General features: G+C 35.0%; 1 long non-coding RNA gene across 1 annotated transcript in view; it reads left to right on the top strand.

Moving 5' to 3' along the window:
* Nucleotides 1-25,938, top strand: part of LOC149558144 (uncharacterized) — a 54,525-nt gene extending 28,587 nt beyond the window's left edge. The window contains exon 6 of the long non-coding RNA XR_016352439.1: nt 25,403-25,938. This is a non-coding gene — a long non-coding RNA (uncharacterized LOC149558144). The remainder of the gene's footprint in view (nt 1-25,402) is intronic.
* Nucleotides 25,939-26,139: the final 201 nt, after the last annotated feature.

Genomic DNA, 26,139 nt, shown 5'->3' with positions numbered 1-26,139 from the left:
CTACTAATGCCTGAAGAACGTGCTCTAGCTGCCTTAGCCTCTATATCCACCTGGTCAATCCACGCACGGTCTTCCTCAATGAAGACTGGATCTACAACCTCTGTGAGCCACTCTAATTCTGGATCAATCTCCTCCAGAATGATCGGAGAGGAGTTAGTGCCCAAAATTTGTCTGATCCTAAGACGGAGGTTGTAATGAACAAAGACAAGATCATTCAACCTCTGCACTGTCAACCTATTTCTCCTCTTTGAGTGGATGTGCTCGAACATGGACCAACTGCGCTCACATCCAGAAGCACTGCTTGGCTGACTCAGAATACGAATGGCAATTTTTTGAAGTTTTGGGGTTGTGGCCCCAAACATTTGCCACCATCTATCTGAAATAAGGGAAAATAAAAATAATTAGTCTCATTTACAAATTACAAATTACAAGTTAACTCTAAAATTACATAATCAACTTTAAGTTTAGAATCTAGATTCATGAACATTGAATATATTATTTAATTTTTACCTGGCTGTATTGTTTCTCGAGCATCTATGGATACCCTGCTAGAGAAAAGTGGCCCTTCTTTATTATCGAACTTATCAAGCTCAATAATTGCAGCACTGTTATCCTCATCAGTACTCAACCTCTGGATCACTGTATATAATCCAGTGAGAACCTCCTCATCCGCCTTGAAGTCAGGACGGAAACGAAATGCCGAATTCAAAAAGTAAGCTGCTGCATGGATGGGTCTGTGGAGCTGATTCTGCCATCTCCTATCAATGATGTCCCAAATAGGGGCATACTTCTCCTGCACTCCTACATACTGAGCTCTAATGGCCTCCTTGGCCCTATCCATGTCCTCATATATGTAGCCCATAGAGGGCTTCTCCCCATCAGCAGTTCGTAGGAGAGATACAAGGGGATCAGTGGCCTACATATAAAGTAAAACAAAAATTTGAGTCAAAACTTAAACATAGAATAATTCAATAATATAACTTAAGGTAAAACTAAATCATTAAACAATTAGCATAGTAAACTGTAAAATATTAAATGTTAAATTGCAATAAAATTACCTTAAGGATTTCTCTAGCAGGTTTCCAAAAACCATCATCATCAAATATGCAATCCACCACATCTATCCCTGCAGTGGTCGTAGCATAGGAAGATGAAATCCACTCCCGCCTAACAAAAATGCTTCTCAAATCATCCCTTGATGTCAACAAGGACTGCAAGGTGATGAAATTCGAGGCAAACCTCGTGATCCCTGGACGAGCTAACTCTTTGTCTCCTGTGTACTTCCTCATTGTGCTAAGGACAAATGAATGATTATAAATAAACTTGCATATGTTTTTTGCCCTTTCCACACATGACTTGACCCACTCAAGTTTGCCAATTTCCTCCAACATGAGGTCAAGGCAGTGTGCTACACAAGGGGACCAAAATATGGTGGGGTGCCTCTCCATCAAAAGTTTGCCTACAACAATTTTAAGATAATTAGAAATTCAAATTTCAAACATGTTAGAACTTAGGAAACTTAGAAATTCTAAGTTAGAATTAGAAAAAGTTCAAAATTCAAATAAATTTATTTTCAAAACTTAAAAAGTTAAAAGTTTACCTGCAGCAACATAACTTGCTGCATTATCCGTCACCACTTGCACCACATGTTGTTCCCCCACCTCTGCTATAACTTCCTCAATAACCTCACATATGTATGTGGCATTTTTTACATGAGCAGAAGCATCAATGGATTTAAGGAACATGGTATATCCTACAAGTAACAAAACAATGAATTATAATTACTATTAGCAATCAACAAATCAAAATTTGAAATAGTCAATCACGATTCAAAATTATGTATGTAGGAAAGTAGAATGATCAATCACCTCCACAGGATACAAGAAAATTGAGGAGTGTTCTTCCCCTCCTATCTGTCCAACCATCAATCATGATGGTGCAACCCTTTTCAATCCACTTCTTTCGGTTGTCCTCAAACTCATGCCTCATATCCTCAACCATTTCCTCCAGGAGGTATCCACTCAACTCAGCCTCAGTTGGGGCTTTAAACCCCGGACCACAAATGGTAACTGCATCTATCATGTTCTGCCAATAAGGAGTCCTGTCACAAATAGATAATGATATTGATTAGGAATTTAGATGTCAAAAACTAAAATCATAAAACAAGTAGATATAATTAAAATTTTACTTTTACTTTTAACTTTAACTTTGAAGATAACAAAGAAAAAAGAATCAATTACCTGGCTGCAATAAATCGAATGTTGCAAAAGTACCAAAATTTGCAAATCTCTTTTCTGGTAGCATCATGAATCTCCTTGTTCAAACCCATGCCCTCAAGCATGGGTTGGGAGCCAGGAGTAGTGCGGGGCACAAAGTAACTATCCATTCTGTTTTTCTGCACTCTAGGCCACAATAGGTTGGTGTTGGACTCTGTCTCAGTATGAGACCGACTACCACTAACACTCACATGAGCACTAGCACTAGGATGAAAAGGAGGCCTAGAAGAACCCTCTCCAACACAACCTACGGATGCAGAAGCTGATGCAGATGCACTTGCAGATGTAGATGCGGTTGCGGATGTGGGAGCACAGGAGCCAATACCTCTTAACCCTTCAAGTTGCATTTTCTTAGTCAACTTGTCTTGTTCAATTTTTTCTAATGCCACTAAACAAGTACATTTTGCCTCAGTGGTTTGATAAGTGCAAACTGTGACATCATGGCTAGGTATGCCAGCAATGTGGTATTTCAATCTATAGATACCTCTCGAATTTATTTTTTCTTTGCAAAATATACATTTTGTTTGATATTTGGTTCTCCCAGGAAACTCTTCATTATATTTCCAGCATTCATCTTTTTTACCCATTGTGGAAATTGGAAAATGAAAGCAAAGGGCTGCTGCAATAAAAAAATTCATGTAAAAAATCAAAGTTTGCAACTAATAAACAAAAACTACAAAACAACAAACCCTGGTTTGCAATTTAGTAAAAATAAAAAACATTCAAGATTTGCAAATGAACACTAAAAAAATTTACCAAAAAATGCATACTAAACTAACATGCAAAAAAAAAACCAACACTTACCTCTTGCAAATGAGTTGAGGAGTGTTGATATTGACTCCTTAATGCTCCCAATGCAATTTATGGCCTCCCCAGATGGACTTCTGATCTCTTTGGTGCTCTTCCTTCTTGCCGGTTGGAAACCTATGGATTCTCTTTTCTCTTCTTCTCTCTCACGCTTCCTCTCTTCTACTCATACTAAGCAAATAGAACGCTCTTTAGGGTTATAACAAAGAGGAAAGTCAACTTAGAAAGAAAATAAAACATTGTTTTTTTTTTTTAAATTGAACTCGATCCTTGCTGCCGCGGCCGATTTCTGGAGATTGACGATGGCAATTTTGGCAATTTTTGCCATGAATCACCGATTTTGGTGATTTAGGCGATTCACAGGAAAAAATCACCACCAGCGATTTCCGATTCCAAAAAAACGAGAGCCATGAATCTTATCGCGATTTCGGCGATTTCGGCAATTTTTGGTACTATGGTTTGGGCACATCTGGCAACATTGTCATGTGCAAATTTTGTTTGAAAGTGCATGATTTTTCCTCTACTTTCCAAATCTGTAATCAGATTTCAATGATTTGGAGTGGGCATATCACTTTCATAAATAGGTCTTTTTTGGCTATATTTGCACTTGGTGAATACTTGGATTGCAACTTCCTTAATTGGGTCACTAATTTGAAGGAGTTATCAATTGATTTTAGTCATTATTTGATTTCATTATGGATTTTTAAAAAGTTCCATTACACACTTCCTATAACTATCATAAATGGAATCAAGCAGTTTCTAATTAGTTGATGAGTATTAGATTGCTTAGAATGATTCTTAGACAGGATCTAGAACCAAATACAAGGGTTGAAGAAAAGAAGGAAATGGTTTGATAGAAGGGATAAAGAACTTGGCTCTCTTAGATCTACCATCTCTAATGATTTTCTATATCAAATTGCATCCTACACACATCCTCATGATGCCTAAACTACATTGGAAGGAATCTTTGGTCCAAAATATTCAATCTTTGTTTCCACATTCTATGCTACTATGGATGCTCTTGGCAGTGCATACAAAATACCTTATCTTGATGAATTTGCAACTCAGCTCACAAGGGAACAAGCAAAGTTAGCACACATGGGTCAATTGAAGCCTTTAAAGCATCAAGCATTGGTTGCAAATGACTCCTTTCCAAAGGCTCCCAAAGGAAAGGGAAACAAACAACACAAGGATCCTAAGCAACATGAAAAAGTGATGAGTCTCCTTCACAATATAATATTGAATCCAAGTCCTCTTCAAGAGAGGAAACATCTAAAAAAAAGAGAAATAAATGTGCTTATTGCAAAAAGTTAGGACATGATGAGCATAAATGTTTCCATAAGAATATTGATGAGTTTACTCACATTCTTCAAAAGAACAATATCTAGTTGCCCTCATCAGTGTCTTCTCCTTCTTCTCAATATCAAGTAGCTACCACATCTACATCATCATCCAAAGGCAAAGGACAAGCGCTCATTGCTTCCACACATCCTGAGCAAGGTAAATGGCTTCTGGATTCATGCACATCACATCATATGGCATCTTTTACAGATATGTTTTCTTCTATTGAGCTTTGTAATTCTCCACCTATATTGATGGGTAATAATACATACATGAAGGTTTGTGGGAAAGGTTCTATTCCTATGGGACAAGATACATTTAATGATGTTCTTTGTGTATCATCCTTGACCACTAATATCCTTTCCATTTACCAAATTACTCATGGGGCACAAGGTAAAATTGTTGAGTTCACTCCTGATTATGTCTATATTAGGGACATGGAGACCAGAGATGTCATAGCTATGGGAGTTGTTGATCATACATCACACTTGTATTCTTTTGCACATTTTGTTGATAATGATGATGGTATTCATGATGACACTTGTATTCTTTTGCACATTTTGTTGATAATGATGATGGTATTCATGATGTACCTAACCCCTTATCAAGGGTGAATAATTCATGTGAGGAGAACATTGGACACTTGAATCATTTTTTTCTTGAGACAAGTGTTGAACTTCCTACTCCTCCACCTCCTGCTTCTTTAGACATGAGTTCTACTATTCAGCAAGATGATCTTTATGCTTTAGATCTTGTAATGTGAGATGAATTTCTGGATGCTCTTTCAGATGAATCTCATAATGCAGATTTAGTTAATACATCTGAGGAGGTTTGTCGTCAAGATACTTCTTCACCTTTTTTGGAGATTGAATTTCCCAACTCTTCATGCTCTCTTGGTTTTTCACATCTCATAGGTCAGCTTGATGGTGTGACAAAATATTTGAGCTTGGAGACACCTATTTAGTCTTCAAAGATGCATACATGGAGACCTTCCTCCCTCCTCACTTTTTACATGGAGTGGCTTCTTCATCATTTGATGTATTTATCTTTTCCTAAGGAGAGACATCTTTCTTGTAGGCATTGGATTATATTTTGCTTGTAGGTACTCTTCATCTACATTGGAGTTTCTTCATTATGGGGGGGATATCATGTCTCCTTATTTCCTTCCTATGGGGGGATCATTCTTTGTATATACATGATGTATGCAATTTTTGGGGGTCTTGAGTACTTTATCCATCCATGCATCTTGTTTTTATCTCTCTTTTTGGAGGAGGGTTTTTCCCATGAGGTTTTCTCTCTTTCTCCACTTTATGAGAGATTACATTTCATGTATTGTTTTGCATATTATACATGGGTACCTAAAATGGCTTTGTTGCTGGGACCCATCTTGCATTGTGAGTTTAAGTGCATTCTCCTAAGTTGCACTGAAGGGGGGGTGTTGGTGTAATTAAATATTCCCTAATTATACTTACTTAAGCTTATTTAGGATAATGCATTTCATAGTAGTCTATAATTGAGACACTTGGGAGTTTGCACCTCAATTAAACACATGGTGTTTCACCTCAATTAAACACATGGTGTAGGAGAATTCCACTCTAGGTGGTCATAGTTGTTATCTCATTCCACCTTTAGTGTACTTATCACATTATCATCGCACATACTCCATTGCATAATGGAGGATGATCCACCTTTGGTGGACATGTGATTCCACCTTGTGTGGGTGAAAGCTTATATTCTCCTTATCATTGTCTCTTATCGCCTCACCTATATAAAGAGGCCTATTATGTACATTTTAAATCAATCCATTGGATGTCAATCAAGTCCATTATCAATAATAGCATTCTTGCATCTTCATGCAATTGTCTTGCCATTCTCTTGAGGAAGTTATCTTGGTCTTTCATTTGATCCTGGGGGTGTTGTAGAATCACCTAAAACTCTAACAATATGCATCAATATCATCATAAGAAATCATTGTCAAACAAAAAATCAAAGTCAACAGGATGCCTGCCAAGTGTTTGACTAAATGTCAAACCTTTGAATTGTGAAAGAAATTAATGTTTGATTAAGTTATAACCAGTTGGGATTATTACAAGTCCCCTCTATCATGCTCCCTAGGAAGTGCGGTCTCATCTAATGGGATCCCAACCAATCCTATTATTGTCTCATCCTCATCTATCTAGGCCACATGCTCAAGCACAACATCCCACCACAAAGCTAGAGTCTGCATATACTCTAGAGTCTAACAATCCACAAATTGAAGAGCATGATGCACTGCCACTAGCTTCTCCAATCATTTAGAGGTAAGTTTGTTCCTCTTGGTAGCGTGGATAAATGAATATGTGAACCGATTCCTATCTGCAGCAGAGGAACTAGCAACCTATGCAAGGAGGCGAGTGGCAAGTTCTTTTAACTCAGGTGTTTCTCTCCCATGCAAGGTCCACCATCCAATAGGATCTATATGTGTCAAAGCCACTTTGTTCAACCTCGCTTGTGTCTTACCCAAGTTTGGACCACAAGGGTTGGTGAAGTCAAAGAACTATGCACAAAGTTGGGCCTCTTGAGCTGAATATATCTTATCAATGATTCTTGTGAAGCCATCCAATACCTCAAGATCATCACATGGGAGGCCCCTTCCACCCAATTCTACATACCATTTGTGATTTAGAGAAAAGTTTTCCATATAAAAAGGGTATTCATTATGTTCCACCTCCTTGTCACAATAAGCCTAATACACTCCTTGTAAAACATCAATGTAGGATCCTTCGCTGCAATAATTTTCTTCATCGTTCCTCAATATGCTGTCAAAAGTCTCATATATCTCTCCCAAAATTTAGAGCATCAGTATTAGCATATCTGATGACATCTACAATGGGCTCTATGATAGAGAAAATATATCGACAAGATGCAAACAAAAATTAATATCAGAATTAGAATTTAATTTTTTTTAAGTTAGTATGAAAATCAGCAAGCAAAAGACCAACATTTAATTTTAAAATCAAGATCCTTTGCTTCACCACTTTTCCTTCAGAGAACTTAGAATTAGACCATTGTCCCCACTCTTGATTCACCACTATAAATTGGAGGGCCTCATACACCTCAATCATCCTTTCCATCAAGATGAAATACATGCAATACCTATACAAATAATTATAAATTAAAATAAAGTTAAACATTAATGGTTAAAATTATCACATGTAAGTTTGTAAGATTTATAAATTAAAAAAAAACATATAGCAAATTAAACTATAATTAAAATTGGCATGCCTTGTTTTAGATGGTTTGAGGAACTCCTTCTTAGAGAAGGACTTAAACAGAGTAAGTGTGGTTGTTATATATAAACATTTGCACTTCTCTAGCTTCTAACACCACCTGTTTCACATATTCAATCTTCCCTATGTCATTCAATAGATTTTTTCAATGCACGAACGCAACAATGGGTCCAAAAGATGTCCTACAAGCACCCCCTACCATCAAACTAGCTGATTTGCACATGTACAAAATTTGTAAAAATATCTACAACACTATTCGACCCAACCTCCTCTATGACATCTCTCAAAATGGTGAATGGAAATCAACATCCTTCTTTCCTGGGCAATCTATGACTTTCAAAAAATAAGAGCCAACACTAGATGTGACAATGATATTTGCGAGTGACCAATTGTAACATTCGATTTTCCCAGGTCTAAATTAACATCTAACATAAGCATAGAATACAGTTATAACTTCGATATCATAGGAAGGCAGCTACATCATTCATGTTTAGGTGAAGAAGATTTACCATTAAAATCAATTAAACAAAATTTTCTTAACTAAATACTTGAAGTACCATCAAATTAAATTACTACAGAAATTAAAAATCACATACGTCAAAAAATTGAGATCGAAATCAAAACATAAGGTTGCTTCTGCAACCACCTGGTTAGTCCACAAATACTCTATAATGATTTCATATGACAACTACCATCTAAAAACCACTATCTTAAAAATCAAATGATAATTTCAATTAAATACCACTATAATTTAAATTAGGGCATCACATACCACTATATCAATTAGGGCATTGTTTACCTTTGGTTCATTTAGGGCTTCTGATACAACTATCTCACTTAGGGATTTCAATACCACGTATTCATTTTAAAGCTTTCGCGACCATGGATTCAATTTAGGGCTTCCGCAATGAAAAATTCAATTTAAGGCTTCTACGACTATAGATTCAATTTAGGGCCTCCGCGACCACGGAATTTATCTAGGGCTTCCATGAATACGGATTCAATTTAAGGTTTCCGCGACCACGGATTCAACTATGGCTTCCAATACCAGTGTATCAATTAAAGATTCCAACTATCACAATAAATTAGGGCTTCGAATTTTTTTTCCTTTCGATTACTTATTTGTGACAATATCTCAAGATTAGATAAATACTTATATTCAATATTCATATAAAAGAAAATAATTCACAAATCAAACCAGGTGTAAAATAATGATAACAATGAATTTAACTCAATTCAATCTTACCTCTTCATATTAAAAATGATAATACTTGTTTCTGGTAAACAATTGTATGCATAGTTTTTCTCTATCTGACATCTTGAGTGAGGTGGAAACATTGTCAAGGGCTTAACCACCCAACCTCAGACCACAATATACATCCCCACACAATCTCTAATGAGAAAGGACCTCCCTACTCGGAATTGACAGGGGGCATCATTCCATCCACTGGGCATCATGATAAATAACACGCCATACAACTTGGCAGCAGGAGATCACCATGACAAGAATATGCATGAGCTATTAATTAGTTCTTATTAATTGATTAAAATGTCTTATCTGATAATGGTTCATATTAATTGATGAAGATCTTTAATGAACTCTATATAATGTAGAGAACCAACAGCAAGATAATATAATTTAATCTCAATCTAACAATGCATAGTTGAAAATGGTCGTGTTTCCAAATCAGGAAAATCAAAACATCATTACTATGCAATACCCATATTTTATTTCTTTACACCTCACTACCTTCAGGCCAACAAGCCAGTGATTTCTTGGTGATGTCAGATTAAAACACAATGTTACCTTACACCTTCACCGCATACTGGCTTTTTCGCTCGGTGATTTCCTTGGTGATCTGATTTCAGAATTTCACTCTCAGTTATTAATATTTATATCAAGATACAATTGATTATATCTAGAATTTTAACCTTCTTTCCATTACCATAAATGCTTTAGAGAAATTCCTCATACTCGGATATGAATATAGATAAAAGAAAGCATCAGACTTATGTTTAATCAGGGGAATATTATCCTAGAAGGCAATTGACTGACTTTACAAGGAAAATGACAGTCCTTACAAGGAGTAGAACAAACTTATCAAGGAATACAAAAGTCTATATGTATTTATCTTTGTTATAATGTCATCTAGGAAAAATGACAGAAATAATGGCAGACTTTATGCTTATTAACAATGTTATATTATGATAAAAGAAACTCAGTACCAGCGGAGCTTAATTCAAAACTTGATCACAGTACATTAAATCTTAACAATAAGAAGAGGGCAAGAAACTACAGGTGACTCCTTTGGATGGCCTACATCTTAAATCAAGTCCTTGCTTCAAACTGTGATCCACGACCAGTGATAAGGATGTTTCAGGTAGAAAAAATCATGATTTATTGAGTTCTCGACCTGGGATTACTATTGGCTATGGTGGAAAAGGACTGAGGGAGAATGATCATGTCTTTAGTCTGACCTTTCTAACTAAGGCCCCGTGGTTTCTTGCTGTCGTGGAATTGAGGAAAAATAGCCAATGAACTTTGGAGCCGATACTCCCCAAACTCAAAATTACTCTCCTCATTTTAAATGCATAGCAATAACATATAGATGGATGAAAAAGGAGAGCCATGGGTTGCATAGAGGTAAGAGAGATATATCAAAGTACAATCAAAGAGACTATTAAAAGAAGATGCTTGGCTTATCAGTTACCATCAGTAATACAGAAAACCATCTGACTACCCAAGATGACCATTCGGATACCAATATATCAAATTATAAAAAGAAGAGGAATTAATTAAAAGATTGGAAAAGTTGAATGATCATACAATCCAAATCGCCAAATATTAAATTGATTTGCTATGCCAAGTGTTAGCAAAGAATATTAAATTGAAAAGGAATAAGTTATAATAATTCTAAAGTTATTATAATTCGAATACTATTAAAATCTTACATGCACTTATAAACATCACTTAATTGATTATTAAATTATAATGGTGCTAAATGATTTTGTATTTAAATGTACATTTATAAATATTTATTAAAAATAATATAACAAAAGATAAATTAAAATCCTTTAAAAATTAAAGTCCTTAAGATACGTTTTATATTTTAACTCAATTATTTTATTTAAATAACTCATGCAATTTCACCGATGTATCCTATTTCAAATCGTTAGGTCCTTTACCCGTCTGCTAGTGATGGTGATGCCCTGCCTAATTCTTTTCTAATAATGCTTCCACCCTTTCGACAAGCTCCCTGCAAGGAATTAAATTATAAATTATAAATAATCATATCAGTTAACCTTTCATCTTAATTCATGAATTCGCGATTAACGATCAACTAACATGTCATCTTCACTTGAAATTATAATGACTAAATATCAAATTAAACTGCCAACTGACCTCATGTGAACCTCAATGGCTATATTTCAAGCTAGGTCAAAAATTGGGATGTAACACCAATGTCTAACATCAATCCACTCATCCAGCACAATAGAGCAGCCCGTCCTAACCCAAGTATGCTTCATATCCTTAAACAAAAAAGCAACTTTAGAGTACTCATCATCTAGGATGGTGGTTCGTAGCTTATGCTCACCAGGGGTACAAATACTAAATATATCTTTCACTATTTGGTAAAAAGAAGTGGAATGGGTTGCATGATATGAGATACCATTAGCAACAAATAATCTGCTAATGGATGTCTCACACTTTTCTTTTGCCTATGCATTAAAAAACTTTCCACCAAGCCCTTGTCACCAATTCTCATCTTCCTCTTCTCTCTAGACTCAATAGGGCTGCCACTAGTACCAATGGCGAATGGCATATTCTTAGATGATTATGATTGAATAGATGGTGATGTCATTGTCAAATTTGCGCTCCACACCCCCCCCCCCCCCCTTTTAGCCTCTAAGTGCAATCTTTGAAATTTTATAATTTTTGTTCATCAGTCAAGTTAGGACAAGCTTTGACTCCATGGCATGCAACACCTAAAACATGTGACTTCACTCTTGTATAGCTTCCCCTAAAATCATCAAAAATAAACATGAGAATCCCACACCATAGTCCCTCCTACATTCTTTTTATCTTTTGGCTACCTGTGATAAATTGGAGAAGAGGTTTTTTCCTATTGAAAGGACCCTTTGTAAAAGCATTCATGATGGTGGAAGGGCATTTAGACAAATCAGTTTTAGGATCAACTCCTTTCTTGGTCCCACTACTAGCAATATCACCCCAACCACATTTATCTACTCATCACCACTGCTACTAGTGCTTCCATTGTTGTTCATTATGCTTTGTTTTGAGATTTAATATGCAATGAAAATATGAGCTGAAACAATTTTATAAAAACATCAGACTTTTCAAGCTGCAAATCTATTTTTTAAATGGGAAATGGAAGCATAAAGAGTTTCATGCTTCCTTGGTGGACAACAGAAGAAGATCAAACCCATACTCAAGCTCTTGGAAGCAAAAAAATCACCTCCTCTTCTTGCAAAATGAAAATCCCATCTAGCTGCAACACACAACAACTTCATAGGAAAAACCAAACAACTGTCAAAACAACCATAATGTGGTCACTTTTGACATTTTAGGGCATTTGGAGGGGTGGGGCCCATCAGATGACCAAGTTTGGATAAAATTTATGTTTTGTTTTTGCTTGAGCTTTACACAAAACGGCGATGGTCGGCTACCTCCAATATGGTCAGGGGACATGTGGCATCCCCTTCTGTACCCCTTTTTATTTGCAAAATGTCCCCAAGTATAGAGGATGTCTCCTGTGTTTTTTTTGCAAAATGGGGACAACGGAGGTGATGGAGACCTAAAATTCAAAATTTCAGGTATCCATTTGAGCATATTTTATGACTAAAAGTATGAAGACACATAGATGTTTCCAAGACTTGTATAAATACAAGCCTCATGTAGCAATAGGTCTATTACTAATTGTGTGAAAGGTGTGTATTCATCATATTGAAAGAACAAGTATGTGAATTCAAAAGGATGATAGAAAAATATTAAACAAAGTAACATTGGATTAGAAATGGCGATTCAATGAATAGTGACATCACATAATACTTAGAAGAATAGTGAGATGGTGATTGGCAGAGATAATTAATGAGATATTCAGTAAAAGGCAATGACTATAATAAATATTGAAGCACCCAGATTTAAATATCAAGTATGTTTATGGAAGTGACTGTATCATGGCTAGTTCAGGAACCATTAAAGATGTTGAGATTATTGCAAATACTGAGATAGAGATTTGCAAAAGCTACAAGCCATCTGTGACCAAAGAGGAAGATGTGTTTGGGAAGCAGAGGCCACCTGTGGAGTTCTAATGATGAACATATCCATGCCAAGAGTCAAATGAAGGCATGTGTGTATGAACCTTGATGGATGAGTTAAACTGTAGAAATCATATATGTGTGAAGAGAAGTTTGAGGTGCAACATAGATTAGCGACAATCAATTCCTTGAAAAATGGTGTCATTGGGAGTTGGAGGTCACTTAGCAGAGTAGTTTTCTGAGAGGTATTATTGCCCATTGTATATGCTCATCAATTGAAACCAATAATAAATGTAGACCAAAAACTCATGAGGAGAATGTGTAGCATCCAATCTCTAATGCTTATAAAAGAAGATATAATGACTTGTAATGAAAGATATGCCAAGAGGATGACCAAGTCATCGTACAGATAGAGAAATTTCAAACATGCAATGACTGTTTGCACTAACCCATTGGACACCAATATATAAGAATCCAAACCGTTCATTCTGGTTTGATTTAGCATTACTTATTGCTTCTTTCTATTTGTTGCAATTTTAATGAAAAGCATGCAAGAGAGGAGAAACTATGTTCAACCATAGATATACAAGTCTGGAGTTCAGAGTGAAGGCTACTAATGAATTTATACATTATTTGTGCCCATAGAAGGAGAGTGGCAAGAGCAAATACGTAGAAGCCAATTCATTTCAAGAATTCATTTTAGAGCACATGATTCTTTGGGTGGAGATCTGACCTCTGAGGATATGAACATACACAAGCTATTGCCTAGATTATGTACGTAGGAAGATGAAGTCACGTGAATCACTGGAGAGGACATGTTGTAACACGTCATGGATATGCAGAGGGAGGCAATCTAGGTATGGAGTTCGAAACCTGTTTCAATATTGAGCGAACCATTTGAAGAAAGTATGTAGAGCATAAGACAAAATTATAAAAAATTGCTAATATAGGCTATATTAAAGCTTGAAAGAGTTAGTTATTTGTTAAGGAGGGGCATGTTGTTTCGAGAAGGGACTCACATCTATTTTCTTGTTATAAATATGAGATGTAAGAGATTAAAATGGACAATTCAATTCCCTAAATTTTATATTTCCAATTATACATGCACATTTGATGTATTATATTCTTTCATTGGAAAATGAATGAATTTTTGAACTAAGCCCATGGATTGTGGATTATTGAATAAATTCTTATGTGATTTTGTAGCCAAACTGTATTGGATGGATCATCTGTAAGGAGTGCCTCTAGTGCAATTTTATTTCAGGCATGATTAGTAAGAAATATTTATTTTATTTGCATGAAGCTTTAGAGTTAAAATATTATATAGTTTCATCCTTTATAATTTTTATTTTATTTTTATAAATAATTTATATGATAGATAAGTGGACAGGATCAATTATAGCATTTTAAAATTGAACATCATAGATATTGAGAAATATCTAACTGTTTCCGAATCTATGTCTAGTTTGTCTCTGAACCACAAGAGTTAAAGTACATTATAGACTATTTTAAAATTGCATCCATATATGTAATGGGCACCCCTGGATGTCCCAAAAAACTAAACCAAATTGCTGAAAGGAATTATGTCAAACAGTTTGCATTCAACTTCTTAAAACCCCTTATAACTCCGGAAATCAAACGTTTATTTGTTTGTTGTGTTTCATGCATGGAATTGGTATCATACAACATAAACAAGAAAGGAACTACAATAATATGCAAAGTGGAAATGAACTGCTGCTAATAAAATGTTATTTTCAGAATTCATAAAACCAAATGCATGGCAGATTTATCAACTCACTAATTACTTCAGCAATATTGTCATAATACTCCAGCCCATGCTTATGAACTTGCTGCTACAATACTTTGTCCTTCAATCAGTCCACTACCTTCGTAATACCATTCCCTCAAAGCGGCATAAGCGTCGGACAAGTAGTGAAGAAGATATGAGCAAAATACCAAATCTGCCTGTAGCCGGAAATGCAACTAAACTGCCTCATAATGAAGCCAAAAACAAAGAATTCCAAAGGCCAAACCCCAAGGGAATGACGTCTAGAATGTTACAAGAGAGGATAGACGTCCTCAAATGCCAAGAACTGAGCTGCAACTCACATACCAATTTCTTCTCATATTCAACCTGCCTAATGAAGCCACAGATGCTTCCTTTTATTCTATTCCCACGGGTCCGCTCAACTCATATGGGCAATGTGGGATAAAAGATGTGTAATATAAAACATATATTAAAATACCCCTTATGTCTCCCTTGGGTACACATCACCATAAAATAAATATTAAAGTAACACTTTAATATTTTACAATTAAATTAGACATTACTTTAATAAAACTTCAGGCATTAAAATGTATTAGCAATCGAACTCCGAATAATGCGAGTGATAGCTCATCGGAAAGCTCTCACCGAGGAGTATCGAATCCAATCACCAAAATTGACCTGCACTGTGTCCTGCCGACTTACTAAAAATAGTAAGTATGCCTGAAACTGAGTAAATCAACTTCGTTTTGGCCCAAACTGGAAATGACTAGGCCAAAACACTCCAAGATCCCATTAAACCCTTCGTTAGCCCTCGGGACCATGTAGAACAAGGCTAACGCACACACACTTGGTCAACTGCTAAAATGGGGACATTACAATATATTTGATCTGTCGCATCTTGATTACTAAATTGTTTATAATTAATGTGCTTAGAATTTTATAAAGTTGTATTTTTAAAACTTATAATACTGACTCTACCACCCTTGGGCACTGGTCTTTATATTTTTTATAATTCGCAATCCATATGCTAGCAATTGTTTCATATCTTCCCTTTGAAGAACTATTATATTTATTTGTTGCATTAATCTATACTTATTCTTATTTTGAAAATATTCATGTATTCATTTATTATTCTTAATTCATAAATTGCAAGTTTGAAGTTTTTTATAATCCTTGTTGTTTGGGAAACTTTCAATACATTCGCATTCTAATCGATCTGCTATAAGTGTCTTGGACTCAAGTGTTTTTTTGAGGATTGGGTACACTTACCTTGGTTTTGCAAAGCCAAAAGTGCAAGGAACTCGAACTACATTTTTCAATTCTGTCAAGTTGGCCATAACTAGTTGGATATCCTAGCATCAAGTTGGAAAGAATCGTAGGATTCCAATCTGTGGTTTTCGAAACCAACAGGAGGAATGTCACATACTCATCCCCTCATCCTAGGGACATCCCCCTCTCAAAAACCTAGGCTTTTTGGGCGGGGACGCATTCCCAAGGAATTTAGGAGTTGTATGATGCTTTCAAGTGTTATTTCGAACTCTCGGATTGGGTTCCAAGATTCTTGGAGAGAGTGTCTATTTTAGAAAGTCACATTGTTGGGATCGTTCATCATATTTTATCATCACAATCACTCTTGTGCAGTAGTATTTCACTTTCGATGTGGTTGGGCCAATCTCACAAACTCAAATGCATTATCGGTTATAATTTAATTATGTGCACTAAGGTTGCTATTTCTATGGCAATTGTTTAATGAGTACCCTAGTCTAATAGCTCGTTGGAATTGAGATGAGAAGTTTTAAATCATGCACACATGAAACAAGGACCTTGTGTTTCAAAATATGATTATATTAATGAAAAATCATTTTCAGAGCAATGTGGGAGTTTAAATTAATAATGTCAATTTTAAATTATAACTTAAAGTTGCTCTTGGTGGGAGATACAAAAAAATACTATATTTCGAACTTTGCAACCAAAGAGCCATATATGTAAGTTTTGTGAAGTGTGTGTTGGAAATTGGAATATTCAAGCTAAATTTGCATTTGAGAATTATAAAGGTATTTAATGCCAAAAATAATAATAATATGCATTTGATATGGTGAACATGTGAAAGATTTTGTGGCTAGGGTTTCAGTAATTGAAAGATGGAAGAAATAGGAATTCTTTTAAATAGTTTGTAGTGTGAATTGGTTGTTCTCTACCAATGGATTGTACCAGTGACAATCTCGTTCAAGGATTATGATTGTACTTAATTTGGTGACCAAATTGTGAAGAAGATTCAGCATCTCATATTTGATATAATTTGCAAGAATGGAGACTATTTATTATTGTTGAATGCATGCTTATGGAGTTGTGATATAATATACATGTCATCTCTGCCATAGTTTGGGGGATCACTTGATGTAGGAGCATCCAATACTATAAGGGTAATCCTCTATGACCCAAAAATATGGTTAGTGTTAGTTTTTGTTAATGTGCTTGCATTTTTGGATACCCATTTGGGCAAAATAAAGATTTCAACTATCAAATTTCCATTGTTGTTTTTCTAGGTTAGCATTTTGGCACACCTTAGGATACATACAAATGTAGAAAATGTGTTATTTTGTTATAGAGCCATAATTATGAAGAATTAGAGGGTGTAAGTTGGAGGCAAGTTTGTAAATGAAATTTCAAGTGCTCTAGAAAAAGAATCAGGTCAAAAGGTTTCACTATTTGAAAGTTATTGCAGTTTTTAGTTGTTTGCAAACCTAGAGAAATGCATTGGAGTCAAATTTAAGGCACTAAAGAGCCTTGTGCAGCCCCCAAAAAAATTGGATGGCCTTAGGTTTCCCATAGAGCTATAGAGTGCTCATATATCTTTCTGGAAATGTAAACAATTCATCAATCAAAGTCCCGGATCAAAAGTTATGTTTCCTAGAAGTTGGAATACTTTTTCTAGAACCTTTTATTTTTTGCACCGACTTCTAATTTGAATTCTAAAACCTCTTTTTTAGAGTTGGCCGCCAATGTTCAAATGTAAATTGTATTCCTAACTCTAAACCTAAGACATGCTACATAAGGCCCATTCTTTAGGTGTAAAGACAGTTTGTGGTGGAGTTTGGACAAGGTACAGTGAGAAGGGTTTTTCTCCTACTTAAGGCCATTCTTTAGGTGTAAAGGCAGTTTTTGGTGGAGTTTGGGAGAAGGTACCATGAGAAGGGTTTTTCTCTAGGATCTAATAATATTGTGGCCTCAAAAGCTAGTAGGGAATCTACTACAATACTATGTTGTTTTTATGTGCTCATTTAACTACAGGCACAGATTTACCCTCCCAACCATAGGCAATACCCAATTGTCACCCTTGAGAACTACACACTAATTTCGAATGTTTGTATACATTTAATCATTCAAGTGAGGGAGATTAATCTTCCTTTATAACTTTTTGGTTCCCCTTCACCGAGGACACTACTCTTCTAAGTGGTAACAGTTATTATATTATTAATATAATAGTTATTATATAATACAATAATATAATAATTGTTTGATCGGTACTGGGCCAAAGCCTAGATTAGTTATTATTATTTTTTGTAATTAATTATTTTTATGTATTAAGATTGAGTAGGATCAAACCCAAGGCCTCCCACATGAGAGGCTCACAAGTTACCATTGTATTGTAGGCTCTAACCTTATAAATATATAATAATTATACAATATAATTATTATGTTACAATACTTATATAGTATCACAACATTTATGTTATCTATGTTAGGCTGAAGGAATCCAACCATAGCTATAATAACATCAACAATATAAGGTGGACCATCTATTGTAGTAGAATAATTGTAATATGAATAAGATGCATCAATATCTTTAGTGCTCTCTATATATGAGCCCCAGACCTTTGGGGACCCTAGATAGATTAGTGCACTTGACTAAAAGGGATTTGATCCATGGATTTAGATAAGCCCCCCCATATGTCAGTTGTCATTTGTATTTCTTAAGAGGAACATAGGATGCCTAGGTAGAAAATAGTATTGTCATTTATCCATGCAATATTGTCCTTTCCATGCATGTAGAGGCACATCACATTGGATTATGAACTCGCTCTCCATCAAGGGTGTACTCGACCTACCGAGAAATCATAGTTGGTACTACTTCGTTTCATGCCTTGGAAATTCTACTAGAGATAAGTTTTGATTTGAACCCATTGCTATCACAAGAAGCTCTAATATATATAGGCACCTTATAATAATAGGCCTATTCTCTCTATGGGTTGTAGATAGGGGTCATGACTAGGAGTATTCTAAGAAAAACACAAGTACACCTTATTAGTAATTACTTATTTAAATATAAGATTCAAAATTAATTCTAACGGGGACATATTTTTTAAATGATCATTGGGTATAGAACATGTGAGGTACTGGTCTTGGATCTACTATTACTAGTCTTGCTCTCTTTGGTTTTGCAATATTTCTGATTTGGACGAGATGACTATACATCTAAATCCCCATTAGAAGAGTCTGCATTCCTAAGATGATCCCATTGATTCTAGTGATCAAGAAGTAAGAGCAAGGGCAAAGATCTACTCTTTTGATAGGGATTTAATAGATATAGTGCAATATCTATCACAAAAACTTGGCGAGTTCGAGTCAAAAGCTCATCCAGTTTAAAAACTTGACTGTGGAAACATAAGTCTCCTGCCAACATGGAAAAGCTAAAATAATCATTTTGTTTGCATTTGGTTGTTTCTCAAGAGATGAAAAGCCTTCCAAGCCTATGCAAGGTCATTTGCAAGGATTTTAGTCTCTTTGAAGTATATTTGAAGACATTTAAAACATGTCAATGTTTAGAGAAAAATGTTCAAAAAATAAAGATTCCAAAGGTCTTGTTGGTGACCCCCACTTTCAAATTCAAAAACAAAATAATAAATTGACAAGGAAATCACATCGAATTGAGTTGATGTTTTTATACCCACTTTACTCAATTCAAGTGATGGGGAAGAATTTATGTAGGTTTATAGAACCTCAATAATGACATTTCCTAAGTACTCAAAATTGTTTAGAGTCTAATGAACAAGATTTAACAACATTATGTCTAGGATAAATGTCGAGCCATAGCTAGTCGCGCCGAGTGAGGAGGCAGAAACATAGTGGACTAGGACTAGACCCTCTACCTCAGTAGTTTTGAGTAGAAGTGGGAAGAGGAAGATGCAAACTATTTTAATGTTGCACTTATACATCAAAGACGATTTGTTATTTAAATTTTGCTTCAAACTATCGAGCTACCAGCCAATCAACATTCCACATGAAGCTGACATTTTGTATCCATTTTATATTTAGATATACTTAGACTCAGCTTGATTCTCTTGTTTTCTCATTCATTAACTCATTAAATGCATCTCTGAATTGAATATTGCAAAAATTAATTACATTAAATTTAAGTAATTTTTTAAGTTGCATGTTTTTGGCTAAGTTTCTCCGAATTTTTGCCTAGTGTTTTCTCTGCATTGAATATTTCCAAAAATAATTACATTATATTTAAGCAATTTTTTAAGTTCCAATTTTTTTGGCTGAGTTCCTCTGAATTTTTGCCAGTTGATTTTTTTAAGGCCTCTGTGAGGTTTTGTGAAATCTGAGTTTTTCAACTATGCTAGGAATAAGCTAATGTATAAGCTTATTGGGGGGTTTTCTGAACTTCTACTTCTTTGCATGTTTGTCTCTACTAGTACAGTTCAGTAGATCACTAACCTCATAGAACATATAGCTGCAATGCACTATTGGGCTTCAAATGTGTCTATGTGTCTATAGATGCCCCATTCCCCATTCTGTGTTTATCTGTCACAGCATTGTATTGTTTATTTGCTTTCAAATATTTTATGGAACCGTAAACTCATCTACACTAGTAAGGCCAAAGTATCAACTAACTAATCTATATTTTTAATGTGTTTTATAAGTAGTGAAGTTTTTCTTTTTCTTTTTTTGTTCAACGTGTAATATTAATTTGGATTCTTTGCTTTCGGAACTATGATAGATTTGTTGGTTTTATTCCTTTGTTTAATATTTCAAATGGAATACAAGGATGGGATTTTACTTGGCTACAGGTAAAGATTGAAATCCCAATTTATGGTTTCCAGGTTTTGAGACATTTGTAATGTTTTAAAAGTTTACCACGTGGATGCCTGTTGATTTACTCAAACAAAAGGTGCTAAAGTTACTGAAGTGCTTGATGAGTTCACTGTTGGAATATTTAAATGCAGCGTACATTTTCTCCCTCGAGCCAAATGCTCACCTACACCCCTGACGTCCAGAACAGATAGAAACATTAATACGGGTAGGTGAGATTTTCAAATCAGAAAAAGAGGGGGAAAATGGAATGCGACAAAAGGAATGATTATTCATTCATTTAGTAAGTTCAAGCAAATCAAGCAGATCAAAAGTTGCAGAGGAGAGCAGAGCAGAAGAAGGAAGAAGAAAAGAAGTTTGTACTTGCAGTTGCACATGTTTCCCTTGTTCTCTCTGTAAGTCATTGTTTGGATTTGTCTTGTTGAAGTAGTGATTGCTCCAGGCACCATTGTATGCAGCCATTAGAGTTACAAGTTTAAAGTTTATTGAAGTTTGAAGTTTTACCAGTTTAGGGTTATTTTAGGGTTTTCTGGTTGAAGCCGAATGCTCCCAGATTTTGTAATAGTTTAATCAAAGATTGAATAGAAGGCAAGCAGGCATACTTGAATCCATTGCTCTTCCCTTGTATGTTGCATTTGAGTAATTTGTTTGAAAGCTTAAAGCTTTGGCTCTCTAGTTTTAATGGTGAAAGCATTCATGTTGGAATTCCTTAAGTTATAATTTTTTAGTTGAACAGAACACTCGGCATCCTCTTTCTTAGTTGGAGCCAAGCTCACTCGGCATCTATTGTTGCCGAGCATTTCCTCTGGAGCCGAGCTTACTCGGCATCCATTGTTGCCGAGTATTATTTCTTTGAGTGCCGAGCTAACTCGGCACCTGTTGCCTGTCACTCAGCACCATCAAGTGTCGAGCAACCTACTACTCGGCACCATCAAGTGCCAAGCAATCTGTCACTCGGCACCTTCATGTGTCAAGTAAAATTGGCACTCGGCACCTTCATGTGTCAAGCAACTTTTAACTGCCGAGTAAAATTTTAGGTTTAGGTTTGTGAGTATTAAATTAAATTTTAATATATTTCTCACATTCACATGAATGATTAAAAATCGTATTCAGTTCGTATATGTGCCTAAGTTTTAGAATTTAGACTGTTTTTACCCCCATTTTGGGTTACTAATTTTTTTAAGTTTTTCTTGTGTATACCATTCCTTTAGACTTGACCAGAATCTGCTATTGTACCAAAGTGGACCAAAAGATACTAACAGTCATATATGATTCTTAGTCAGAATAATATGATATGACAGTTTAGCTCATCTCTTGCGCTATTTCTAATTCAAGAAATATAAAAAGGATTATGAACTTATTTTCGCCACCAGATGATTAACCTTCCTATAATGCTATGGATGTTGTCCTTAATTACTAGACGTGTTTTGGGCCCTCTGTATCAGACACGGATGAACACACCAATGTGCTTGGATGCGTACTGGTGGTCAATGGGAATTTTCTTGTACAAGATGATATATTTTTGGAATATCAATTGACATTCAATATTATCTTTTGCTTTTGGTATATTCACTCATGCATCCATGTACAGAGTTCTCGTACATGCATCTGAACCAGTAACTAAGGTGTTGTCATGATATGAAACCCAATCTAGGATAGCTCTTCCCTACAGATGTTTTTCACATGTTGTAAAATATCAACCCCACATGTTAAACACAAAATTGTTTCAAGCGTTATGGGATCATCTTATTTAGTGAAAAATGATGAGAGTAGAAGAGAAAAGTCATGTGCATGTGCAAGATACAGAGATAAACTCCTGCACTAATTTGCATGGCATACAATAGCTGAAAGTTCTAAATACAAGAAAATTTGTATTGATTGTTTTTCTACTGGTTGCCTTGGTTTTTTGACATGCTTTAACAATGGAAGATTCATAGTTGGGGAAATTTGGCCGATATCAATTGGCAGTGTGCCTACATTGGAAGCATTCATACAATATCATGAAGGTTATACTCTGCCAAATGAGTCCATCTGTTCAACTTCAAGCATGAAATTGTGGAACCCTATGCTCATAAACACTTCCCACTTTTTATCTCTGATGCCAATGACGCTAGTAATCTTTAGATGACGAAAGAAAGACCTTGAAATCTCTCAAAAGTACTACTGAATAAGGAAGTAGCAAAAAGCTCAGTGACTGTGGTAGCATGTGTGCACAAAAGAAACACCAGTCAAGGCGCTCAGTCAACTTACAGCCATAAGCCAACTGGTAGAGAAATGTAATTCAGCAGAAACTAAGCTAACCACATAGAAACACATTAAGAACATCTTAAATTATTTTAATAGCATATGGATTGAGCTAATATGCTTTATCTAATTTATTTTTTACGTTTAACTGATCATAGATTAGCATTCATAAAGATTGATAAATAGTTAACCTTTTATTTGGTTATGATACATATAATTTTAATGTAAAGTAAAGCTCACAATTATCTTTAAGGAACAAATCTGCCTCATCTGAATTTCATAAATTCAACAAACGATAAATCTAAGTTGACAGATTAGTACACCCTCCACAATCATATTAGATAATTAGCTTATGAGAATCAAACTTTATGCTTCTGTAATGCTGTGATTGATGGTACTAATCCAAAGTACTATGTTCTGTGAAGTCAACAAATTCACATAGTTTCTGACATGGCAAAAGAATAGATGGCAATTGATTGAAATATACCCAAGGTGGACCTGCCCAAAGAAAATCAATAAAATGTAATTAGCCTCTGAGAAGTACAAAAAGCAAATTATAAGTTCTGAATGAGCTAATAAACGTATCTATGAACCTGGGCATTATAGAATTGTATGTACATCAATGGAACAACAAATGTGGAAGCATTTCTCAATTATATAGAATTGTCTTCTTGAAACTTTCAAATCTTCTACTCTGCCAAAGTTAGTTTTCTGGCCGAGCTTACTGTCCACTTCATCTTCTATAGACAACAGAGCATGATTATTGGACAAGAAATGTCCTTGTTTTGTGTAGGTGTTCATCCACCGAGACAGGAAGATAGGCTTATTCTATTGGTAGTTTAAGCAATGGAAGGCCTATGAGATTTTTTAACTACTAAAACATTGAGCTTTCTAGATTGAGAGTTGTCATCCAGTTAATCAGTCATTTTCCATCACTACACTAGGAGTGGGAGAATGTTTGATCTGTATAATTTTACTGGCCTCTATGTTGATTGAGGCAGTAAGCTTTTCTTAGCTATGAAACAAAAGCCAAATCTTAGGGAAATTGAGTGATATCAAGTTGTTTTCTTTACAACATTGTCCTTTGTGTGAGAAACCCTTTTCGATTTTTCTTGGAATTGTCTTTACCTACATATTATGAAGACTATTGATCAGAAGGCTTTGTTGTGCTCTTTGACAGAGAATATTTAGACAGTGCATCTCATTCATTTCCATACTCTTGTTAATAGGAAAATTAGTTGCATGTAGTAGTTTGTTCTCTGCTAAATTTAAGCTACAAATATAAGTGGATTGTTATAATCAAAGGACAAACTTTGATAGCAAAAACATGGTGGATAATCTATCAGCCTTTTTTCCTGTTTGTCAAGCAAGATGGCCTATTCTATTTCTTACAACTGAATTACTAATAAATGGTTCTCTATAATACTTAAGGAATTCATATGGCTTGGACCACTTCATATATTTTGAGTATAATTTGAAAGCTATATAATCTTTGAATAGTAGTTTTGATTCAATAGTCACATAAATTTTTGCCTTTCCAATCTTATGGTCAATATTGGACAAGCAAATGCCACCAACAACTCATGAAACCCTGGTTATTTACCCTTAGGATGGGGTGGGCTTCCTTAAAAATAAGCTATGGCGAGTGAGATTTTTTAGAAATGTTTAAAGGTGAGTTGTCCCATCAAATATATAGTATGTTGCAAATTAAAAAATTCAACTCCTAAATTTAAGGAAGTTGGGAAACTTTAAATTAAAAATATTTTTATAATAAAAATAAAAAAGTTGAGAATATTGTTGACATGTGGCAGAATTTTTTTCCTAAATTAATGGATCTATTTCCAGCCCCACCCCTTTTTAACCCACTCAAATTGAGAGGGTGAAAAGGTAGGGGCTCCTATTTTGAAGGAAAAGATTCCAAATAATCTTTTTGCCCTTAAAAAATGTTGTCATGGGACCTCCCTTTCCTGAAAAATAGAGCCAAGTCCTTGTCATAGAACCCTTGCCTTAGGCACCCTCTATCTAAATGGACTTCTGGCAACATCCTATTAAGACATTCTATCAAATAGTTTCATGCACCATTAATATTATTCCCCTCTACAATTGAAGTTATTGTTGATGCTTTTATAAAGATGACACTTGTGGGCATCACATGTTTGACAATGGAGGTAATTTAATGGTTCAATATATTTAATTGGATTTTCTTGGGAATGAATGTTTTGGTTCGCTTTATTCTTGTTAATTGTAATATTCTTGTAGTGAAATGTATGAAGGTAAATTTAGAGTTAAAGGATTGATGAAGTGATATTTATTTGCAGGTGAGATGAGAAGTTGCTTATATCATGCTTCCTAGATCACCAACAACTTCTCTACAAGCAGCCCATATTTCCAAAACAACTAACCAAGTGATTGACTTCTCTGTGTTCTCAAGGAATGAGTTAATCTTTTCCTCACACCTAGTCCCTCATGTTGGAGATTACTAAGTTTATCTTAACTTATCCTATCTTATAAATTACAATTTCCTCACACCTAGTCCCTCATGTTGGACATTACTAAGTATATATTAACTTATCCTATCTTATAAATTACAAGTATGTATGTGTGCCCCAAGGGCAATTAGTTTAGCCACGCTTGCCCATGGGTGTGTTGTTGGGAAAGTACTGGAGACACCCCTTTAGTTTATATATATTCTTATCAATAAAAGGATTATAAAATCTCCTTGTTAAGGACTTTCTTTTCATCAAAATATTGTGTAGTTTAAAAACATAAATCACAAAAAATAATGTTGTAAATGTCTTGATATTATGTTGTGATTAAAAAATGTTCATTTGATAGTATAGGTTTATAAAATATATGTATATAGTAAAATGTGTTTATTATAGAGTTCAATTGATGAACAACTATAGGATGAATGTTTATATAGGTTATTGGGTGTTCATTGGAATTTTACTTCTCTCTAGGTTTTTCCTAAATGCAGTTCAACAACATTTAACAAAATTATTTCCAATAGTAAACTAAATTGTCAACTTCTTAAGTTTTATTGGTAATGTATTTA

This window comes from Cupressus sempervirens, chromosome 5 (genome assembly GCF_028749045.1).
Source record: "Cupressus sempervirens isolate cs-2001-9-10 chromosome 5, ASM2874904v1, whole genome shotgun sequence".
Lineage (NCBI taxonomy): Eukaryota > Viridiplantae > Streptophyta > Pinopsida > Cupressales > Cupressaceae > Cupressus > Cupressus sempervirens.
Note: the sequence above shows the minus strand (reverse complement) of the source record. Positions and strands in the feature narration are given on the sequence as shown.